The sequence below is a fragment of the Anser anser genome (assembly GCF_964211835.1).
Source record: "Anser anser genome assembly, chromosome: 1".
NCBI lineage: Eukaryota > Metazoa > Chordata > Aves > Anseriformes > Anatidae > Anser > Anser anser.
Window position 1 is genome coordinate 41,154,153 of NC_139720.1, and position 15,009 is coordinate 41,169,161.

Below are 15,009 nucleotides of genomic sequence, written 5' to 3' on the forward strand. Positions count from 1 at the left end.
GGCACCCTGATTGGGATCAAAATGGGCGATTTTGACTGTTGGCCCTCCAGACTTTGGCCTGGCCCCTGGTTTTGGTCTCGCCTTGCCCTCTGGCCTGCTGTGTCAGCGGCTGTGTGGCCCAGAGCCTCCTCAAGCCTCCCTCCCAGGCGGCCGGCCTGGTTCTGCACTGCAGCTCCGTCCAGGCTCCGCACCGAGCTGCAAGCACGGGCTTAGCCTTCAGTTCCTGTAATCAATAACTGCGATCATTATTTGTTAGTCAAGGTCAGACTGCCTCATTACTGCTACATGCATTTTTAGTCCTACAGACGAACCCAAAACATCTGCTAGGCTGGGAGGGCAGGTGCAATGAAGTGCATCTTCAGGGACTGGAGGGCTCACTGAGCAAAGTTGTATGGTTTTATAAATCGTGAAAACAATGACTATTTTCTATTTTAATCTCTTTTCTAGTCCCTTTTTTTTTTTTTTTTTTTTTAATTTCTGGCTGTGTCATATTTTGTAGGGGAGGCCAGGCCCCTCCCTACAGAAGTGCTTACTTCTTCATAGGATATTAACAATATTCTCCTGAGGGTTTCAGGCCACCGAGAAAGCTGCTATGGGCTAACACGGTCAGGTAACACAACCACCCCCTCACAGCACGCATTCTTGGCAGCATGCAGGGCACGTAATATTTAAAAGAAATTCTTCCAGAGGAAAGCCCCAGTCCTTCAGAAGCTTCCAAAAGTCATTAAACAATGCCACAAGTGTTGAAATATTGGAGGCTACTTAGACTCAGACTTAACTAAGATGGGAAACAGCTTCTAAGGAAATAAAAATATGTGTGGTCTCCTGAATTTTAGCTCGATGGCTGCAGCTAACTTACAACTTGCATTATCTGTGTTCTTTACTCCCAGTAGCTTACTTATCACCGTGTATCTTTTTTTTCTTTTTTCTTTTTTTTTTTTTTTCCTTCAGAGTGTTCTGGAAAAATTTGCGAAGTGCAGGCGATGATATATGACTGTGGGCCTGATCTTCTGTGTACATTACTCAGCAAAATAAAATAAATTTAAAATTAAAAAATGGAGCTGGCTCCTGGACTGTAAAATGTTGTTAACTTGTTGCTTTAGGCTAGGTGGAGTACTGTCAAGGTTGGCTGAAGGGATGGGATGGGTGTCTGTAAACTCCAGGGAATCTGTGAATACAGCAGGCATCAAAAGTCCCTCATAGCCTTTGTATGAGGATTAAAAATCCTCCTAACTTCCAAGGAGTTTGGGAACTCGGGGTAGCACTTTCCCACTTTTGACCTCTTTGACACGGGTACACACATGGCACAGGGCAGCAATCATTTTTAAAGGGAACTTTGTATTTTCTTTGTCAGAGGCTTAGGGCAATCAGGAGGCAGAGCATGCATCAGCAAAGGATAGAGTTACACATCTTTGCCTTTGTCCTTAGATCCACTTCTGCATAGATCCAAACCAAACAGCTCATCAACTTTCAGTGACACCTGGAATTGTTCCCTGCTTTGATTTTTCATCTGGTTAGTATGCAGTTTCTCCACCAGTGGCACTTCCGTATGCAGGCTCTGTTCAGTGGGATTAGTGCCATGGAACAGTATAATTGAAGGGTTTTTTTCTTCCTTAATATGAGCATGTGTATTTTATCTGCTTCATCTGCATTAGTCATGTTTGCTGGGAGTATACAACCATTAAGTGGGTCACTTGGAGCAGAAATGCCCTGCTCCTTACTAAGTAATGGCATGCCATCAGCCTCGTGCTTACAGCCCTTCCCTGTTCTCTCCCACATTGGCTGTCTTGGTGCTTTTGCCTTCACGTGTAGGAGATCACAATTGCTGCTCTGCTCCAATGTTTCTGTCTACCAGGAGGCATCATATATAACCCTGTATTATACCTTATTTTAACAAATTGTTTCCCTCCTGTTGGAAATAAAAATTCCTGCTTGAAGCCCCGTTAACTGCAGCCTGGCACTGCTCCTGCTTCTGCCTCCTCCTACTTTCCACAGGAGCCTGGTGTGCTTCAGGAGTTCCTCAGCTAGACAAGTAGCTACTAATGGCCACGGTAATTTTAGGTTTGCAGGCTGTGGATCCCTTTCTTAACTTAATGAGAATGACATGCTTTTAGAGCACTTTTCAGAGCTCTGGAGCTTGCATTTAATCTACCCTTTATATTCAGAATATCCACGAAAAACATGTTCCACTAAAAATACGTGGCATTTTGCAGATCCCATAAATTAAACATACAGTGGTGAGAAGCACACAAGAGGACAAACTCTATTTTAAGGTATCTCCAGTAAAACCCTAAAGATATTTTGGGTAGAAATAATAATGTTATAAGGGTTTTCTGAAGGGAAAGGATGAGGCAGCTGGGGAAATGAAACTATGTTCTTGGTCTTGGTCTTCCTTTGCCCTATCATTCCTTATTGTGCACTTAAACAACAGCAGACAGTCTCAGTGCAGCTTTCTCTGTCCTCTTGGAGAATGAATTTGAGAAGTAGGAGGTCCCCTATTAAGCACAGTCATTTCATTAAGACAGCCTCTAGCCCAGAGCCTTCAGCAGAGAAAGGCCACGGAGCATCAGCCTGAGCATCTAGCAAGGACTGTCTGGATTTCAGCTCAGACTGACTTTACATGAAAAATGAAGTCAGCAAATGAACCTAGAAAGTAGGATTTTTTGCCTGCTTATGATTTCACTGGTGCCATGCAAGCATTGCAAAGGCCCTGACGGGTAGTAGTGCTCGGCCTGAAAGTGTGAACGGTGAAAGTGTGGTCACCTCTCTCTGATGACTTGCATAGCTCATGAATAAAGTAATGCTCAGAATACAGATGGTCTCAGGTCCCTAAGGGTAGCGAACTTCGTGGAACTTCAAAGGAGAAGTACAGGTTGCAGGAAGACTGGGGAAATTCAGGCAGGATTTTAATGGCCAGACAGGTGCCTGCAGTCACAGTATCATCAAACATAATTCCATTAATTAAAGGACGGTCAGGCCTTAATGAGGCCTTACAAGCAGAAAAACTTTTTTTATTTTATTTTATTTTTTTTGCTCAATACATGGTGTGAAAAGGATCAAAAAGAGACAAAAATACTATGGGTAAGAAATTCTCTTCTGACTTCATCAATGCACTCATTAGCACCTTTTCAATTATTAATTGTTCTGGTTGCTGCAGTTATTACTGATCCATATTAATCCTCCAAAGAACAGGAGATGACAATACTGGGTCATGATGACCTTATCTTTCCATATGTTATAGCTGGTTAGGAATTTTCCAGTGAAACTGCAGTTCATTAGAAAATATGAAATCCCCCAAATCTCTTCTTTCTTCCTTCTCTTCCTTCGTCTTTTCCCTTTCTTTTTCTTTGTCTCTTTTTTTTTTTTAACTCTTCATTCTTCATTATTTCTGTTGAGACTGTCTTTTTGGATTTAACATCCTTGCTATAGCTAACATCCACGTGGAGGGTTTGCCCTGAGGGTAAGCAGGTCCTCTTCCTGGTAATTCCGATGAAGTGAAAGAGGGGAGACTAAGGAACACCTAGCGGAGAGTGCATTTTAGGCCAACCCAACTTCAAGACCAATTTTGCCTACATTTCTTTCACAATGAAAATAGATCCCATCTTCGTAAGAAGTTAAAAATTTATGGGATAAGACATTTCATGTTTTTCTGCAATGGGACCTAAAAAAGATCAGCAGCGGTCTTTTGTAGGTTCCAGAGGAACAAAAACTTTGTTCTTTCTTGTGTGAGAAGCAACAGTCAAGAACACAACTAAATGGCCAGTGTTTGAGTTGGAAGTCAAATGAGACATGAAGGTGCTAGGAAAAGAAGGTGAATGGGAATTGAATGAGGGAAAAATAGAAGAAAAGCCAGGAAAGAAAATGAGTGAAAATAAAAAGAGAAAACTGAAATCTAGTTTTCCAGACTGAAAGATGTTGGGCATTGTCATCATCATTATTATTACTACTGCTATTATTATTATTGCTATTTTTGTTGTCGTTTCTTCTTCCTTAGTAATAATAGCACTACCAACAGTATGAGGAGGTAGGACAAGAGGCCTGTAAAAACCTGGAGAAGTCTCTAAAGGACCGAAGTCTGTCCAACAGTTATCCATTCCAATTGCTGGGTAAGATGTGTCACATTCTCTATTCAAAGATTAGGGGAGAATTTGTATTTGTGCAGTGACTTGGAGGCAGATGTTATCTGAACGAAACAGATCTAGAGCTGATCAAATAGATGTGAGAATTATTACTGCCCTCCACCCCCCCACCGCCTCCAATTTGCTTTTTATACCTGCCGCAAAACTCTCAGGATTAGTAATTTCCACAGATATTGCAAATAAAGGGGAGGACGATGACGTTCCCTTTCCTTCTGTTAAATAAACCTCCCCATGAAATTATAACCCCTCTAAAACTACACCACAGCTTATAGCTTTGGAGAGCCATCAAGCTGAATTACAGCTAGTTCCAACATCGTGATAAGCAGAAGAACAGATCCTGTGTTTAGTAGAGTAAAATTGGTCTTCTTAGAGGTTACAGCTGGCTACGGGTCAGAGGCATTAAAACAACAACAACAACAACAACAACAACAAAAACTTGTTAACCTTCTGATGAGCCAAAATAAATTAGGCCCGATGTTGTTAGTAGAGAACCACCTAGTATACGAGGTCCCTCAAGCCGTTGGGCTTTGCTGCAGCAGGTACTCTCTGAGGGGTGAGCTGCTCAAGGTGTTTGCTCCTCCTGGGGAAGGAGAGATCCTCGACTGGAGGTGTTTTGTCTGCATTCCTAGCTCAGCATCCTCAGGGGAATGCTCTCATCCCCAAAGCCTCCTGCCCCAGGCAACACGGCTCCTTGGGAGAGGGCATTCATGGCCTGCAAACTCCCTCAGCCCAAAGCCACAGGGAAGTTGGAGTGTCAGTATGGAGTAAATCCCCTCCCAGGCACATCAGGGAGACAGCGAGAAGATGGAGCTCAAGGCAAAGACAGAACTTGCTTTTTGCTTTTTTTTGGGAGCAGGGAAAGATGAGTAGCCCTCACTTTGAATTTAGATACTATTCAGAATGTATTTTTAATTTAATTTGGTTTAAGCTGTGTTTAGAAAGCAAAGTTCCTAAATTCCCTAAATAATTCAGATTTGAATTAAATAGCCACTGACAGGAACAGGGGTGGTAGGAAGAAAACATGGTACCTGCTTCTGCTCAAGGGAGCATCCTTTCATTGAAAGGATAAAGGAGTCAGAATCGTCCTAGAAACATAATTGAACTAAAACAAAAAACAATAAGGATTTGCAATAGAACTATGTAAGAAAAAAACCTGGAGTAACTGAAACACAATGCATGCTTGGTCCTTAAAGTCAGGATATCATCACACTGCGCAGGTCCTTCCTTTGAACTCTCACAGGACACTGCCTTTGCTATTCACTCATGTTTCTTCAATTCTCTTTTATTCCCTGCTAGTGGAATTGAATACAGTTCTACTGCATAGCTGGCCACAACTATATGCTTTCTGAAAACTGAGTAGAAGGAAATTTCCTGGACTTCCAGGCTTTGTTTGTGTTCCTTTCTTACAGCTGCATATCCACCTGGGAAAGCACTTCCAGTGTGGGATCCGCAGTGCAAGTGGTTTGCAAAAGTGATCCATTGCTATAGGGGGAAACTTCAGCAAGATGAGTTGCATTAGTTCTCTGAGAAGCAACAAATAACTCTAAGCAGTAAAGATTTTTGCCTTTAATTCCTTTCACCCTCATAGTTTCTAATGGATTAGTCAGAGAGAAGTCAAAGCAGGGAGGAAGGAAGGAAGGAAGGAAAAGTGTGTATTTCCCAAATTCATGTGAGTTTCTTATCACATTGTAATTTTCACAGAAACAGTGTGGAGGTAGAATGGATGTTTCGCAGTCATACACCTTGTTGGGTTAAAGTTTTTCCTGCTTGGTGCCTTTTAGGCACCATTATTTTCAGGTGACAGGAGAGCAGAAATGGGCTATGTGAAAATACGCTATGCCATTCCTCAGATCTTATATTCATGTGAATTATTTTAAATCTTCATTTGCAGGATCTCAAATGTTAGGGAAACAATCCAGACACACTTGGTTTCTTTTCTGAAGGAAATCATAATTATGAGCTCATACTTTTTGTCTGCCTGCCTACCAGTCTGTCTCTTGCCTGCTCCATTCCTCCCACTCTCTGCTGTAAGCCACTGGTGAATTTCAGCTAAATCAAGAGTGAAGTGTAGAACATAAAATAACGTGGTTCCTGCCAGCTTTGTAAGCCAGACACCAGGGCGCACGAGCAAGACCGCAGAAAGAGCCACCTCTCTGCTCAGGTAGGGTAACATCCCAGGTGGGAGAGAGCCTGTGAACGACCCTGTTCTGAGACAATCTTCCCTGAGTGCCTGCAGTTACAGTGAGTCCATAGGAAACCAAGCTCCTTGAGCTCAGTGCTCAATACTTGTTCAGAGATCCTCCTTCAGACTGCTGTATCACAGGGAAAAAGGGAATGCACAGAGCTGATATGGTAACTCTGTACTTTTGGTGACAATGACATGTATTAATATTTTATTTTAAATTCCTTCTCTGTCTCCCACTCTCTTCTTTTTCTCCTCTCCTCTTGTCCCTGCTCAGTGGCACATGTGTGTTCACACACAGGCACACCACAAAGGCATTGGCAGATTTTAGTCATGGGGTCTTAAAGCTGAGAGAAACAGTCAGAGCTTTTGCAGAGAGGAAGACTGAGTGCATAATTTCAGCAGTGGGCCAGGACTCGACTGGTCGAGATTTAATTCTGCATGCTCTGCATCCTTCTGGGCTTTTGTTCCTTCTCTGTAGTGGGAACGATCAAATTTCCTTTCTTCCACCTTTCCTTCATCAAGACTATAACGGCTGAGGTTTCTCAGACTCGGTAGGCCTTACTACGTCTGATCCCACTTATTGATTGGGAAAAATCCTCTCTGACAGGGAGAAGTAGAAGGTGAACCACTTGGTTCTGCTGTCCTTATCCAGGCAAGAGCCAGACCCAGTGGAAGCACCTGCAGCAGGACAACTCCCAGGTAAGAGCCCCTCTCTTTTCACCATGTGCATGCATCACGTGCCTCTTCTTGCCCTAGTGTACTATCACACACTGCATGCTGTTGCTATAAATTATTAATTACTATAAGCGAGCAAACTGTATCCTGCTTTTTTTTTTTTTCTTCATTTAATTCATTCAATGACCAAGGTCAGGTGTTACATATAAATCCAGCAACTGCAACTTGGAGCAGGCAGCCCTTGCAGCAACTGTAGAGATCATTCCGTTCCTGTTCCCTTTTTGATTACTTTTTTTCTACACACAGTCTCGAAGAAGAGAGAAAATGTTTGCAATACCTTGATCTGTTTATTTATAACTTGCCAAAGCTTTGGCTGGAAGCATCCCAATCACATCTCACAGGAAAAAAAAAAAAAGGGGGGTGGGGGGATGGAACAAAAAAAATGCATATTTGGAATGCTATATTGGAATTAAAGAGATTTATATTATCCTAGAATTTCTTTGCCATTTTATTTTCCCTCCCAATTAAAAAAAAAAAAAGATAAATTATTCAGTTAGTAACAACGTACTTGTCTCTCATATTTGAAATTACTCTTGAATGAAATTCTTACTAAAAAGGGTTTAATTTTAGCATTTTGATGGGAAGCAAAGATACCAGTTTTGCATTTAGCTCTCCTCCTCACCACCCCCATTTACACTCTCAGGAGAATTTAGAGCTCAGAAAAAGTGCCAGACTGGCAGCCTTGGAAGCTCAGAGTCCCCGTTTATCTGAAGGCTGCTGCATTTTGAGCCACTGCTGCGTGGGAACCTGGTGGGAAAGTTCACTGGTGAGAGGGCACCGTACGTGTCAGACATTTCCGCAGCGCACCTTGGATTAAGTGAGGGCTGCTTCCTCTTGTGAAACCTCTGCCCAGCAGTACCAAAGAGGCATGAAGGGGAGGAGGGCAGGAAAGTTATAATGCACCCTGAAGCTCCACCCCGAGCCTGAATTTTGCCACCTGAGATGCGACAGTGAGTTTCCAAAGTGAGAAGGCATGCAGAGCTGCTCATTTTTGTCATGTCTTAGCATATAATAAGCATAAGCATATAGCGTGTGCTTCTCAGCAGGACGGATGAATCGGAGCCAAGTGCCATGTTGCAGTGGCTAGACTGCTTCCTGCCAGCTTGGCCGGCAGGAGCTCACCGAGCCCCGCTGCTCTGCCCAGAAGTCTGAGGTGCTGACACCCCATGTCATTACAGAACAGCCATGGAAAAGACGGAATTTTGTTTTCCTTTCAGCAGATTGCATTTCAAAAGGGCAAAACTGCCTAAACCAATGCAGTCGTTTCTTATCCTGCGCTTGTACAAGAATAAAGTCTGAGACATCTGCAGATGAGAATGAAAAAAAAGGCACCGCTCACTGTGCAACTTGTGAAGGAACAGACACCGAGGGACACGGGAATATCAGCCTGCACATATGGGGCTGGGATATTTGACACTGTTCCAACGTTTCCGAAAAGAAAGAGCCAGCTCTGTTTTAGGAATTGTCCATCTTTGGGGGGTTTGTTTGTTTCTTTTTTACATAGCATACTGCATATGGAATCCTCGCTGCGCTGAAGAGGTGCCGTGTTCTGCTACGCTTCTGCAGTTTATGGTGTGAAACACAATAACACAGCTGGCAGGGTGTTGCCATGCGATGTGTCTCCAGCGCTTGTTCCAAGAGCAGGTTTCTGATATAAATCTGCGGCAGTGAGTGCAAACGAATTAAAAACAGACAAGATGCTAAACACCATGGCTCATCAGCTCATCAAATTATTGTCTGATATTCTGCAAAGGTTTTTCTGGTGAAATTTTGTTCACTGTTCTGTTTCACTGAAGAAGAGAATGCTAGGTTTGGGGATTTCTTATTTGGGGGAAAAGGAACAGAAGTCTTTTGTTTCCAGGGAGGTTATATTTGAATTTATAGAGCTCATTTGATTTTTTAACAGCTATCCAGTAAGATTAACTTTTAAAAGTTGGACAGACTTTGAAGGTTGGCTGGACAGAAGATTAGAACATGAACTGTTAGGAACAATCCTTTAGGAAGATGAGCTAAAAGATTCCTTTACTACTAATGAATTTCCAGGAAAATTGAATGTACGCTGCTATTAAGAGAAAGCAATGATCACAATACCATCTTTAATTACAAATTAGACTTTCATTTTGATATTTTGAGGCTGTGCCTGTGGATGCTACATAAAAATATGCAATATGCAAGAATGAAGATAAAAGTAGGAATAAAAGATCCCAGTCTGGTTGGATGGTATGATGACAATGCTCATTTTAGCTAAGAATTTAAATGACTGCTTTTCAGAAATTGCTTCTGTCCCATGGGAGAAAAATACATTTTGACATTTCAGGAACAAGCAAGAGTACTTCTCTTTCGGGCAGCAGCAAAGTGGGCACAAAAAACCTTAGAGGCAAGGTCTTTTAACAGCTAACATAACCTGGCAAGCAAGCAAATAGGAAAGGCAAATTGTAATAATCTGGGCTGCTCAGAAAGGAATACAACTTATGAACTAAAAGCCTTTTTATGATTTTTTTTTTATGTGGAACGTTTTACCCATGGACCTGAATTCTGAAATTCTGAAAATTCTGAAATTCTCCTTTACCTGCTATCATAGCCTTCTGGCAGGCAAGCTTACATTTCTTAGACTTGCTGTACAGCACTGAATGCAGTGCTGCAGCCCTCAGCTCCCAGGGGGAAGAGTCTGAGCCCACCCAGACCTGCAAGTGTTCCCAACAGAATTAACCACGTGTCCCCTGGAGGAGCAGGGGAAGAGAAAATGTCCTTCTGGTTAAATAGGTGTTTTATCTTTGACTCATTCCGTGCATAGATGAGTCAGCCAGGTGTTAAGTTACTTGTCTGTATTTCCAAAAGCCGGAACCAAGCTGAAAAATCAGGGTCCCAATCCATATACCCTCACTTGAGCATTTCCTCCACAGACCACCAGCCTCATGCAGCACTGTCTCAGCCCCTTTTTATCTGGGCTACTTTAAAGAGCCCGGTTCTAATGCAGCTTCATTGTACAAAACACCCCAAAGCTCGTTATTTCTTTCGTTGTGTCATTACATGGTTAAGACTTGGACCGTTTATAGCAAGCAAACTAACTTTTAGTTCATGTTGTGCCCTTTCTTCCCAGAATTTGCTCTTCCCTTTTTGTCTCTGCAGAGTACAAAAACACGAGATATGCCAGGTCATCCTACAGATGTCTCAGAAGGCATTGCAGCAGCTCAGATAGTAAACACCGCCTCTATCTTCGTATTGATAAAATAAAATAGGCCAACGCTCCTTCAGTAGCTGCATAATCTGCAAAAGCTGCTGCCTGTGGGTGGCAGGTGCTTGTGATTATCCTGGAGAGAAAGGAAATAGGGCCTAGGAGGGCAGGCCACGAGTGGAGAGGAAACGTAGGAACAAGGTGTTCAGACAACACATTCGAGACAAGCACGTGGCTAATGCAGATCTGCGACTGTCCAGTACCAGCAGTGGGCAAAGGAGCTGGTGAGGAGGTTTTTAACACCAGCCTCGTTTCTTCCAACAGGAAAGAAACTCAGGGAGGTTCGGTAGCAGGTGCAGGGTTACCAGGCGAGCTATTGGCAGCGCTGGGAAAAGCACGTGGGGCTCTGCGTCCCCCTGTCCTGCTGCCTTTGGGTGGACCGGGGCTCCTGTGCCCCAGGGGTCAGACCGCGGGGCAGGTGGGAGCTCTGCCCCTTCCCAGGCCTCGGGGCTGTGCTCAGGGCAGGGCTGGGCCTTTTCCTGCCTGCATATTCGGTCTCATTTTTACAAGCGTGTCCTGAAAAAAACCAAAAACACAGTGCTTTGGCTGCTAAAGTGCTCTGCCTTTGATTCTGACCTAGATTTTTCTAAGCTTTTCACAGCTATGGAGCTGAGCGGGACGTAGCAAAGCCCGGGCAGCTTGCCCCGGCCCAGGGAGCGCAGCGCCTGCCACACCAGGCCGAAGGCCGCACGGAGCGCTTCTGTAACACACGGCGGCAGATTGTGAAAGACATCCTTCACAAAATCTGCACTCTTTAATGCGTGAACTTGCATGTAGATATTGGTTGGGTGTGGGGTTGCCCCGTGTATGGTGTCCATGCTAAAATCCAGAGGGTCAATGGTCAAGGACACTGGCTGAAGACAAAAGGTCATCTTCATACTCCTGCGCATTGTCCAAATACAAACTGAGAAACACGACAAAACTGGTGGGATGGAAGGTGCCCGTGACCTTACCCAAGGGCTGACCTCCCCCAGGGTGTGCGAGGCAAGGATCCTGTACCAAAAGGTGTATTTCAAAAAGACACCTAGGTGAAATCCTAGCCAAGGGGACGTAGCTAGGCGCTTTGATCAGTAGATTTCCATTTGGCCTGTGTACTGTCTCGGCTGAGGCAGAGCTAGCGTTGCGTTCACATTTCAAGCACTGTAGCCAAACAGTTAGCAAAGTCTAATAATAAAAGCAGGACCTTGAGGACAGCACAATCAAGTTCTGTTTCCAGTTGTACTCCAGACTGCTTGTGCAACCTTGACGAAAACTTGGCATCAAGACTCCAAGGCTGCACGGAGAGAAAGAAATGCAGAGCTGGGGCTCGCAGGAGGCAGCTGCTTGAGGAGGGAGGCAGAGGCAAAGGGTCGGTGTGAGACCAGGCAGTGGGTGGTGGAGAGAGAGCTTGCTGGGAGGGTGAAGCAAGCACTTGGCGGTTTGCAGAGCTCCGCCAGAAAGCAGCAGGTAAAGAAAGGTAGGTGGGAGGAGGGGAGGCATGTTTTCCTGCCCCAATCCAGCAAAATCAGTGCCCACTTTTAGCTGCAAAGCCCTGCTGAATACACAAAGCTTCACCCAGGCTGTTAAGATATGTGGGCCTATCGATAAGCCCCATCCTATTATTATTTTGTAATGTTCCCAGGAGTAAGAGCAAAAGAAGGAACCTGCTCTCCGCTGCAGATAGAAGGTCATTTTGGTTCTTGAATAAGCAGTGTCGTTTTATTTTATTTTTCTCAGTTAAAAATAACTTTTCAGTAGAATTCATTCCCATATTGTGTGCCCCCAGGGTAAGGCTAGAAGTGCTAAAGAGAAACCCCAAATTTTTAGAAAACCATACTAAAATCGTACGCTTCATCTGATCACAACAGGGTGAAGGGAAAGGAACAGCAGAGGTCTGTCCTAACTGAGAACTGGAGAATCAAGGGATGTTTGTTGAAATAGCTTTTCCTAGTGGTTATTATGCTCTCAGAATGGGGGAAAAAGCCAAAGAAAAATATTAAAAGAGCCTGAATAGAAATGTAGCTATTTCCATTTCACTAACCGTGATGAATTTTGAAAAGATGTTTCATCTTCAGAGCAAGACTAAATTACAGACAGGATAACAGATGGGTTTTGGGCTTAGTACAAGGCTGCAAATCACTTAAATGGCTCTGCTAACATCAGACTGCAGGGATGCTACCAGTTTTGAAATTTAGAAACGTTACTATCCAAACACCATTTATTGATTAGTTTGCATAAAAACATAGTTTGATAAAATGCCTGTTCTCCATAGATGAAGCATGTGTGATTTCCTCATCAATGCTGAAAAGTGCTTAAGCAAATAAAATTATCTAAACCTCGCTCTGGCGACGCGGCTGCTTCGCTTCTTCTGCGGTCTCCCCAGCTGTGCTTGCTGCTGAGCAGGCTCTCCGACCCGATCCCTTGGTTCCCTGCCACGCCAGGGTATACTCTTTCCATCCTGGAGCAAAAACTGGGCCGAGCCACGCAAAGAACACGTGGGCCCATCCTAACACATCAGTCAGATCATGCAGTGCTTCAAGTTCAGGAGAAAGAAGCAGCCTTCTTGTTGGGTGCTGTGAGCACGAAGCCCCGCTGCCTGCAGCTGCTCACAGGTCCCACAGGCAGCTGGGTCTGGCGTGCGAGGCTGTGGGTGGGAGCTGAAACCCGAGGACGGCGCATACTTCTGCTTCCACGGCGCTCTGCTTCAAGAGACAGCTATGGGCGACCAAGATGGAGAGTTTGGTCTTCCCCAGCGCAGCCTTAGCACTATTTTCGGAAAGGTCCTGTGCCGAAGAGGTCCTGTCGTTGCGTCGCTCTGTCAGGCCTTGCTTCTCACTGCCGCTCGTCCTTCTTCACAAAGACCTGCCCATGTCACATTGGTAGGAGGTGGGAAACGCCACGTTACCAAGCGGAGCAAGGTGAGACAAGAGGCAGCAGAGCGTGGTGCAGAACACACCAGGCTCCCGCCCGCCATCGGGCCGTAGGCCGCCCGGCCTGGCCACCAGCCCAGCCTCATCCAGCCAGGAGCTCCCGGACCTGAGGCCACATGTGGTGGAATACAAGAAACAACACAAATTTCATCTCTGTACCGAGAGGATGCGGAGATCTTGCCCTAGAGAACACAGAGGGAAGGAAGGTGCCACATCCCATCCCTGAGCACTTGGAGGGGAGGAGCCCTTGTGCCGAGAGCTGAAGGGGTGCAGGAGGCTGTTTCTCAGAGAGCAGTGAAATCTCAGCCCCTGGTTATGTCTGGGTAAACAAGGGCCTTCTTCATGTGGATCAAAGCCTGCAGCAATTTGCTTTGTCATCCGTCAGTCAGTTATTATACTCATAATACGAACAGCAATATAGGACAGCAATATACGGCGTGTATCCGAGATAATATTTTAATCATCTTAGACAGAAATCGATCATTGGCCCCAGACCTCCAGCTCTGTCATCATTCACCTTCAGAGTCTTTTTTTTCAAATACTGGCAATTCCAAAAGAGTTCAGGGAACAAATAAAGGAGTTGAGTTAGCATGGAAATGCTCTGGGTTTGAAGCACCGGTTTAAGAAAGGCAGCATGGTGATGAAGTTGCTATTTTAGGAAATCAATTCAGCACCGTTTTCAGGTTCATAGATATTCCAGACAAAAAAGACCTATTAGGTCATTTGTCCATCCTTCCTGCCAAGAAAAGACTGTGGTAGTCACTGGCATCTGAAGCTGTGTCAGTCTTTCCAGATGCCCTCTCTGCGGCGTCACAAATATGTTGGCTGCGGATCGCTCCTGCCTCGCAGCTTCTGAAACACACCCGTTAGCACTGCTTAGGAAACAGTGCCCGTGGAATCGGGGAGCAGCCGGATGCAGCTTTCCAAAGGATAGGGGAAATCTGCAAGCAATAATTTTCCTTCCCCCTAATCAGGCTTGTATACTCACAGAAGAGAATGAGAAACGAGAAAGGCCCGATGGGTGACAGCTTCATGCTTCATTACCTTCCTGGTGCCTGCAAGACAAATCAGTTTTTTCCTGATGTTGGGAGGGGATGTGTTAGGATTAATTCTTGATTTTGTTTGCCAAGACAGATTTCCTGAACTTTTAATTCCATCCCCGCAGTTGAACGAAGAAGCGGCTATCTTGCCTTTACATGTTTGAACATCATTGCCTCCTGGGTACCGCCAGTGCCCGTCGGATGCTTCGTGAATTTGGTTCTTAAATTGCTTTTAGGAAGCACTCAGCTAGAGCTCAAATCACAGAACAGAGTGTTTGCTTTGTAATGCAAATACTTGGCTTGGAACAGACAGAAGCAAGAACCTACTTGCGAGCTCCTTTACACCCTTGTACATGACTCATTGGAGACGATGAGGGTTAACCTGGCACAAGGCTGTTGGGAAGGAGAAGAGGAATGGGCCCTGGTAGCACACATTTCTTCTTTTCCTTGCTGAGTCTCGTTTCCTTGTGCCAATTTTTCCTTGCCAGCAGCTAACTTCCCTTCCGGATTCCTCTAATGTTTCCCTAGCACAAGAAACCCCCAGCTCCTGACAGAGGCCACTGGGAAACACCGCGAGTGCAGCCTCCTGCCACCTCCCCGGCGGAGCCAAGCTTCACTCACTTCTCCTCACTCCGGTGGGTCATAACGTTTTATAAGATATCTTATCGTGGCAATGCCTTTAGCCCAGCACCGTGGGCAGGAGGCCATAAAACAGCAAACAGGAGAGCTGTGAGCATACCTCTCCTCGCGGAGCTGCAGCCGATGG

The 15,009-nt window shown here is 44.9% G+C and overlaps 1 long non-coding RNA gene across 1 annotated transcript in view; it reads left to right on the plus strand.

Moving 5' to 3' along the window:
* The first annotated feature begins 14,511 nt into the window (after positions 1-14,511).
* Positions 14,512-15,009, plus strand: part of LOC310900590 — a 37,212-nt gene continuing 36,714 nt past the window's right edge. The window contains exon 1 of the long non-coding RNA XR_014585255.1: positions 14,512-14,878. This is a non-coding gene — a long non-coding RNA (uncharacterized lncRNA). The remainder of the gene's footprint in view (positions 14,879-15,009) is intronic.